The following is a 9,655-nucleotide window of genomic DNA, read 5'->3' on the forward strand; positions in this document are numbered from 1 at the left end:
TTTGTTAAAATTGGTGAGTGCTTTAGTCTCCTGACAACAGAACTGCGATCTCAATATTGGAGAAAAATGACGATTAGCTGAAAAAATGGAACCAATTGATGCGATATATCGCACGCCGTTCTGACACAAAATATAGCATCCATCGAATCACCCTCAACACAGAAAATCGATTGATTAAAACCCTCCATTTCTGGGACGTAACATGGTGCATTGTGATCTCGTCCGGGGGAGACCTTCAAGTCGAATTCGCAGCGAAGGTACGTAACGAGTCTAAATGCACACGGATGATTGGCGAGGCAAGGACAGGGACTCGTCGAAATATAAATAAGCAGACGGGACTTCGGAGTGAGAGCAGTACTTTTATTTTCTAGTGTGGTGGAGACCCAGAAGGGGGGATGGGGAGGGAGCGTAGGTGCCCTTTTCGCCCCCGCGTCACCCCCTCCTCTACCATCGCAACATGACACTCACACTCACGCGCTGAGCGGGGCTGTGACGCAACTCCCTCCCATTTTCGATGCACCCTGGAACGACAAAATTTGACCGAAAAAAGGAAACTTAATGTCGGAAAAACTCAAAATTGGACGTGTTTCTGCCAAACGGAACTATGTGCATTAAGACATGAGCCCTGAGACCCATTTTAAAAAGTATGCATAGCAGGACTCACGTCCATAATGCACATAGTTCCGTTTGAGCACGTCCAATTGGACCGCGTTAAACAGAAAGGAACCAAGCCACATCAGCTATTGCCAAATTTAATTGGGCAATTTAATTTTTTACATAAAAACGGTTGTGCGGATTTTCGTACAAATTTTAGTGGATTTTCTCCATAGCACGAAGCAAATTCCTTAAAATTTTAAAAGGAATCCACACAAACAGTCTCTCGTAAAAAATTAAATTGCCCAGTTAAATTTGGCAATAGCTGATGTGGCTTGGTTCCTTTCTGTTAAACGCGGTCCAATTGAGAAGTCGGTATTATGTTAAAAATTTTGGAGGAGATTCTGTGCCGGAATCTATTTGGACTGCGTTCAGCAGAAAGGAACCAAGCCACACCAGCAGCAATTGCCAAATTCAATTGAGCAATTACATTTTTACGAGGAAACGTTCGTGCGGATTCCTTTGAAATTTTTAAGAAATTTGCTCCGTACTATGCAGAAAATAGAATGCTGGAAAACTAGAATGGAGTCAAGTTCCTTATACTTATACTGATACTTTTAGTCAGTGAGGATTTTAGTCAGTGAGGTTTTTTAGCGTATTTCCCGAGGGAAGTTCACTATTTTTTTTCCCCAAGTAATTACCATTATGTAATGCTGAGACTTTCAATCTTAGGAAATAAGATTCTATTTTAAAAATAAGGCTATTGGCACATTACAGAAATACTAAAAAAAGTGAGAAAACTTTGATGCACTTTTGTGGTTATCGCACTAAAATTAGGTTTTAAGATTATTTAAAATCCACTAAAAAATCGCGAACGTGATGGTTCAAAAATATGAATGAAATCGCTGAAATCTATGAGACGGTGAGGCGCTATTTCCCTTTCATTCCAAAAACTTGGCCCATTCACTAACAAAATAAAAAAAAAGTGCAGGGGTTGCTGATTCGTAGACTACTGGATCTTTTACGTAGGTTTTCCATACTGTATCAAACCCGACTCAAAGACAAATATTCACCGCATTGCCTTTTGAAATCAGATAACGCTCACCGACTGAATCGATATTACGTATATAAATAGAATACTATTACCCGAGCTATTTTAGGCGGTCGATTGAGCGACGCGATGTGGCAACAAACGGTCAAGTCGCTGGGGCATTCCTTCCGCATTTCTTATTGCAAGTTCACATCTCTCACCCCCGCACACCCCCGAACTTCGCGAACTTTGAATGGGCGGTCCCCTCCGCCTCCCCCCCCCCCAGGGCGGCGCAGAGGCGCACAGTGGATCGGGTCAGTGGAGAATTTGCCCACAAAAATTTTATTGCTCCACTTGAGAGTGCCTAATGAGCTGAGTTCGCAGTATTTTTCATAATTTTTTTCTGACATGAGAAATTTGAGAAAAATAGATTTTAACCGTGGGAAAACGTGTCGCCTTATGACGTCATCCAGCGGCATTTTCCATTTAAACGCATGTATTACAGCAGATTTGGTTATTTTGTGATATTTCCTCCAATAATTGTTCAATTAAAAAAAGACGGTATCCTCGTGCTCAGTTTTCCTAGTAGTATATCATTTTAAAGATGAAATTCGCAAAAGTTAAGACACCTGCAAATTCTCTATTAGAGAGGCCGGTCATACAATTTTTGACTAAAACTGCATATTTTGATGTTTATTTTGTCATATTTTAAACTTTAAGGGGTGCTGCTATGTGAAAATTTCACGAAAAAACTAATGGAACCACTTTTAGAACCTCAAAGTTTTGTATAAACGGAGTTATAAGCGTTTAAAGTTTCCGAATTTTGTTCGACCTCTCCTACTGACTCGATCCTCTGTGCGACGGGGAACCGCAACCGCCGTTCCATTCCCGGCCAGACTTGTGTCTCCTCTTTTGTTAGTTCATTAAAAATCAAGACTCAAACACACAATGAGCGGTGCCGCCGATTGGGATGAGACTGACATTTTCTAAGACGTTCCTTTAAACTTCCTTGAATTAAAAATTCCTTCTGCATGCCACGCTGTTAGCAAATTAATAATAAATGCATGTATCGCTGGCAAATAGTGAAATCAGGCATTTTGTGAAATGACTAGGCGGATAGTTAAATTTTAACGGTCTACAAAATTTTGTGGATTCATGGCAAAGAGCTTGCGATTTTTTACTTTTTTTGGAAAAATAACTCATCAAATACCTGCGACCTCTTTTCGGCTCTTCCTCTTCAATCGCTTCTCATATTTTTAAATGTTGAAATTCTAAAAATTCTGTATTTTATGACATGTTGAAAATTTCAAAATAAGTGTCAGTTCAGGAGCTAAAAACCGATCAAGATACTATTGTATGGTACCGATTTTCACTTAGAATTTTCTCTTGTGGGAGCAATGATCTAAAATTATGAAATGCATCAAAATTTCAATCTAAGTTAGAATATTTGACTATTTGCCTGGGAATTTGACAATATGCCGGATTTTACTATTTGCCTGCGACAGATGCATGAGTTTATGAGATGATAATTCGATCTTCAAAATGAGACCAAGAACAGATTTCGAGGTTGCTTCGTATTGTAATTGCAGCATCAGACCACTTATTTTTAGGACAACCTATGTAGTTCTAAATCCAATTCAGCCGCAAGACTGTGGCCTCTCCTTTGGAAGGATTTAGGTTTGGCAACTTGAGACCAGAGGCGGATCCAGCAATTTGGCAACACCGGATTTCCTCCATTTAAACCTACGTTAAATAATCGATTCTTGTTGGAGCACATGGTCCCCTCTAAGAATCGATAAATTTCCATAGGTTTAAATGGTGAAAAACATCGTTGCCAATTTGCTATATCCGCCAATGCTTGAGACTAATTTAAAACTATAAAATTCACGTGAATGAATTGTTTTTTAATTGTGTTTCCTCTTGCATTTTCCCTGTTCCATTCTCTTTTCTTTTTTTTCTAACAATTTTCTTACTTATTTTTAGGGTTTTTTTGGCATTTATTTTATTTTTTACTTTTCTTCCTATACTTCAGGTTTCTCTTTCTTTTTTCCCATTGTTATTTTCCCTTTTTTCTCTCTCTTCTCCCTCTTAAAGTTACAATAATGTAGAAGAAATTCAGCTATCCTCTCTGAGAACCTATAGCATAGTATTCCTTTTCCTCTTTCTATCCATCCTATTCAATGGCGAGGCGTGACTGGTCGATAGTAGATACTTCCCCATTTGAAGCTATGGTGAGGAATCGATTTTTAAAATGTTCGTCGCGAACACCCTGTTTATCGATCCTTTTCCATTGACTTAAGTGGCAGATTAATCGATACATCGCAAAGCACGCCACGCTAACTGATCCTATCCTTAACCGCTTTTTGTGAGTGTATGGGAAGATCCCCTGACGGATTTCTGATTAAATAAGAATTCAGGAGCATCGAAAACTTTCGACATAAATGGTCATCATAAAAGGAACAAATTGCAAGCTTTAAATGTTTGATCTATTTTTGATTGTAAATTATAAAAACCAAATTAGGTTTAGTTTTGACGACGCATTTTAAAACCATTGCATCATTTTCAAGAAGGAACGCGAAGACAACAAGGGAAACTCCGAACATTGTAAGTCTCTCTTTCAACGTGCATACAGTTATTTCTTCAAAATGTTTAATTAAAAAAATACTTTCTTTCCAAATTTTTGCTTCTCTAATTTTTTTACAAAGTTAAATATCTTATAACATCTTGATTATTAAGTTCAAAACTTGAACCCGCAGTCAAATAAATTGCAAAAATCAATTACGTTTTAGTTTTTGAAGGGGGACTAGAGAGTGTACGCCTCAACTAACGTCCTAAATGTTTGGCATCAAAGGGAAAAATAATAATTCAAGTCCACAAAATGTTGCTATCGATATTGCTTCTCACTTTTGGAGAAATTCAAGGTTACAAGCAACCCGGTTGTGAGATGAGTCATGGGCTATAATATTTTAGCGAAGCATGAATTGTATGAAAATCGCGCTGATAAGCATGATAGTCACGATCCTAGATCGTGGGTAAAACTAGACGGTATAGGTGGCATCGTGGAAGGGTACATACGCATTGTGTGCTTGTAGCCTACGCTTCCAGTTGAAGGCGCGCCACTGGAGAATTCTCTAGGTCACGCGTGGAGCACCGGATACTTTGCACTATTCAGCTGCCCTGTCACGGTCAAAAGGAGGTCTTCAAAGTGAGAAAATTCTTCTTCTTCTTCTTCTTCTTCTTCTTCTTCTTCTTCCTCTTGTTCTACTTCTTTTCTTCCTCTTTTTCTCTTTTCTCCTCTTACCCTGCCTTTTTGGCCAGGACTAAAGTGCTCTTTATGTTGCCTTCATTTTAAGAAAATTAATCAACGATCTTACACAGAGGAAAATCATGTTTTCTCTCCCCCCCCCTCTTTTCTTTCGTTTTTTTATTCCGCACAGACATGAGTATGTATTTAGTGTCAAACAAGGAAATAGTCATAATTGAGCATTTTCGACGGTGGTTCATTTTCCCCTTTTCTTATTCCTTCATTTTTTCCACATAAAATGCGACTTTTTGAGTGATCTCATGGGAGATTGATGATTTTCAACGACTCAACTGCATTGTAATTTTGAATCATCTCCGGTGGTAGTGAATGCGAATTGTATCGATGCAACCATACAAGGGACTTCATCATTTTTCTGCCGCGCATGGAGGGAATTGTGCTTTTTATTTTATCTATCCAATATTATACTTCTATTTTTTCTTTCATTGCGTAATCAGTCTACAATTATCTTCATCATGTTTCGTGTGTTAAAAATTTAATGTGATGATTAGATTTGTCAGTACATACAAGCCCAGTAGGTAGACATTAAGAATGCAGCTCCGAGTGAAATATACGCCATGCCCATGCCTATTTTCCGCCGTGAATCGATTTATACGATTTCCCATTTTCTGGGGGAGTTTATTGATTCTCTCTATATCGACTTTGATCGGTTGAAGAATCCATTTAACATCGGCATCACCTACAGCATTCACCGGCTGAAAGTGAATCATATGCGATCGGCATTCATTAAAACTCCGAACCAAAGTGTTACATTCGGGGGCAACAGTCAAAATTTACACCGGTTACTCTTATTTTGAGGGACCCCTCTTCGATCTTTTGAAGGCAACATCCCGATCTGTCGTGATAGTGAAGAGAGCAGTGAAAATGCGTGGCGTGCTCGACGATATATCGATTGTTATGCCATTTAAACATATAGAAAAGGATCGAGAAAGAGAGTGTTCGCAGCGAACACCTTAATAATCGATTCTTTACCATAGGTTTAAATGTCATAACAATCGATACATCACAATTTACGCCACGCCACTGGTGCATTTCTGTATGAGCCATGGTTAGCACATGCTTTTATGGGTATCACGGTTGCAATGTCATTCAGCTTCCATAAAAGATGGCCAAAATATGAATATGTTTGCACCAAACTAAGAGGCAATCATAGGAGGCTTAAAATTCTTGTTTTACACATTGCTCCGCGTTTATTGACACAAATATGTTCCTCAGATCATTGATTTTGCTGATCAGCACTGTCTCGAAGTCTACCGACCGATATTAGCTTGCCGGTGTCCATCATCCTTTCATTTTTCTGCCCCCTGCTATGAGTATTCACCCGGAAATGCGTGAAGAAGTCACACACAATTACAGTGTGGAAGAACATGGAAAAGCATGTAGTATACTGTACGTAAGTTCCTGTTCTTACACAATAAAGAACATAATTTTACCGGAGTCTCCTTCGAGCAGTACTTTGTAACAGATCTCATTTCAGTTCCAAAATCCAATGTTTTGAACGTAAGTACTCCTCAAAAAACTAAGCATGATACAATGATGACTAAATTTTACCCTTGAAACATCACCAAAGAGATTGATATCATTACAATGTAAGTTATTGAATGTACCAATGGATGAGATTCCCCAGAATCAGTCTAACTCTATTTAACGTTGCCTATTATCTTATACTACCCGCAAAAAAAGGTGTCAAAAATACAAGTACCACTATTCATCGAGTAATTGAAGCCATTGAGCAAGATGTATTTGAGTGCTTAAAATGAACTATAATGAGAAAAGGCAAATGCAATATTGCCAAATTTAATCCACAAAATTTCGTTTTATAAGGAATGTATCATTTATGTTATCATTGATCGAAAACTTTTTAAAAAACCTCGATTCAGAGCTCTTGCGAATAAATAATGACTTTATTAGTGACCCATGGATTCCACCTAACTTTCAAAAGATAGAGATAACTACACCACCTACTCCAAATTCGCAATTTCTCGGGCAAGCTGATTATTTTGAACACAACTAGCATCGATCATTTTCAGGTTGCGAGTAACTTTGGCTAGAGAGCTAAGTAGCATTTTCCTGTAATTACCATTTGTTATTATTATTATTATTATTAATTTCATGAGTTGTGTAAAAAAAGGTCTAAAAGGTGGTAGGACTTGATGAATAATTAGGCTCTACCAAAAGGTCAAATTCACAAAGTAATTACTAATGGGGAATTCCTGAAGTTTTTGGTAAGATCCCCAAGTTTTTATGATTAGCAAATGATAGCTAGAACTGCTGCAACTACCCACCTACCCATGAGCTATCTTATAAGCGCTGATTTGACGGAGTTGTAGGTTATGCTCACTCGACTCACCGGCGCACAGAAAATTTGGACTTTGGTTGCTAAAAAGGCTGTTGTTTTTCCTATTGCTATTATTTTTACATGAATAGCATTATTCCCCAGAAAATCAAGGCAAGCGCTTTCCATTCTGCGGGTTCCTAAAATCGCCCGAAATTTTATGGGCCGGCGTTTTTTTTTACCGTCTTCTCTTTCGAGATCGGGTAAGTTCTCACGGTCGAATCATTTTTGTTGCATTCCCATTGGCTGTAAATAAAAGTACCACGTAGCATTTTCCAACGAAAAAATTGCTATATTTTATTCTTTATTGCTCATAATATCACTAGGGTCATCAACATGTGAGCGATTATCCTCACTTGTTACAATTTTATCTCAATTTATCATGATTTTTTGTTCGATGATATTGCAATAAAACAGCGATTTTATTGCAAATTTTTGCGATGAAATTGCAATTTTGCGCAATTTTTTATCCAATAATATCGCAATAAATCGACGTGGATAGAAGCGCGATACATTTCCCGATCAAATCGCAACTTTCCGCGATCACTGCTACTTGGAACGTGCACCCTGCCCATGTCTTCGGAGGGGGGGAGGGGGGGGGGTGAAAGTACCACGCTTGCGGCATTTCGAAATCACGCCCTGAAATGTCGCAGGGCAGAGACATATTTCCAAAAAGGCTCATACATTTTTTTAAAAATAAAGGGGGGTAAAAATGAAAGGGGGTGAAAATACCACGCTTGCGGCATTTCGAAATCACGCCCTGAAAGGTCGCAGGTCAGAAACATATTTCCAAAAAGGCTCATAAATTTTTTTCAAAAATAAAGGCATTCTAGGACTTACCGACAAGAGGCACAAAATCCAAAGCGAAACTTTCAAAAGCTGCGCGGAGCTTTGAGGCACGGGGGCGCGCGGAACGAACGGGCAAATCTTCGCGCGGGTGTGGACTGTAACGGGACGCGAAAAGGTCTCAAAGGATCGTGTGCATCTGTGCAGTGCATTTCCGGCGATGCACCGAGCTTTTGCCTCGTCCCCTCCCCGCCCCGCGCTGCCCCCGCCGGGAGCCGGTGCGTCCGACGCAAAAGCGAGATGCAGTCGCCGAATTAGTTGCAACATCGCATGCGCTTTTCTCCGCGCCAACTCTCTCGCTTTTCTCCCGCCCCCGCCCACTCCTCCCTCTCGGCGTGTGCTATTCTTTGCACAGGCGTTGCACAGGGTCTCCGAAAAGCCCGGGACCCCTACTTAGCTAGAGTACTTTTATGGGGAGAGTACGGACATATTGGTAATTTTTAGAGTCCCTTTACACTGAGAGTCAAGATAACACCCTCTCATGGAGTCACAAGCGGTAATAAAGATTACAGAAATTGAACGCGTTTTGTAATCTTTGATCGGCCCATTCTCAGATTCCTTTCTCCGTTCCTTCTCTCATTCCGTTTGTTCCTTACCGAACCCGTAATTCCCTGGTCCATTCCAGATCATAATCTTTGCAATCGGTGAAAATGTAATCTTTATTCCCGTTTGTGACACTGTGAAGGCCTAAAACACGGGAACCAATCAGAAATGGATTCACGTTGTCTTGACTCTCAGTATAAAGGGACTCTAGTAATTTTCAGTGTGCTTTGCGATATTTTGATTGTTATGCCATTTAAACCCGTGGAAAAGGATCGATAAACACGGTATTCGCAGCGAACACCTTAATAATCGATTCTTTACCATAGGCTCAAATGGTATAACAATCGATACATCGAAAGTCACGCCACGCCACTGGTAATTTTGGAGGTTAGGTCACGGAGCTTTTAGGATCCAAAAAGGCAGCCGGCCTATGAACTCAAATTATCTAGAATGATTTATTATTACAATTGAGGAGTTAGGAGGAAAACGACTCAACCCCGCTAGGGCCGTTTTAGCGGAGAACAACTTTTTGGATCATACATATTGTTATTATTATATGGACAAAATTTCAATTTTTTTTATATATATTTTTCTTTAAAAATTAAACTTTTTCTTTCAATTTTTTTATATTCTTTTTTCTTAGAAACCCTTTTTTGCATCCCACATAGGTTGAAAGTGATTTTATGCAAAAATAGACCAGGCATCATGCATTTAAACACAAAATTTTCTTCTCAAATCAGTCGTTCTTTGCAAAAATGGTCAGAGTAGAAACACATTAGAAAACATTATATTTTTATTTAAACACATTAGAAAACATTATAATTTTATTTAGCATTAGAAACACTTCTGGACTTGAGCAAATTTTCATCAAACTAGAGGTCTGCGTGGCTCATTTAGGTTTCATTTTAATCGTTTAAGTCGACGAAATGTCCATTACCCACAAATTGGCTTCTTACGAGTTGTCCATTATTTTGAATCGATGACA

The 9,655-nt window shown here is 39.0% G+C and overlaps 1 protein-coding gene across 1 annotated transcript in view; it reads right to left on the reverse strand.

Moving 5' to 3' along the window:
- Positions 1 to 8,327, reverse strand: part of LOC109035475 (PR domain zinc finger protein 1) — an 89,470-nt gene extending 81,143 nt beyond the window's left edge. Inside the window, exon 1 of the mRNA XM_019049129.2 lies at positions 8,122 to 8,327. The gene's annotated coding sequence lies outside the window, so the exon portion shown is untranslated. The remainder of the gene's footprint in view (positions 1 to 8,121) is intronic.
- Positions 8,328 to 9,655: the final 1,328 nt, after the last annotated feature.

Source organism: Bemisia tabaci, chromosome 8 (assembly GCF_918797505.1).
Source record: "Bemisia tabaci chromosome 8, PGI_BMITA_v3".
Taxonomy (NCBI): domain Eukaryota; kingdom Metazoa; phylum Arthropoda; class Insecta; order Hemiptera; family Aleyrodidae; genus Bemisia; species Bemisia tabaci.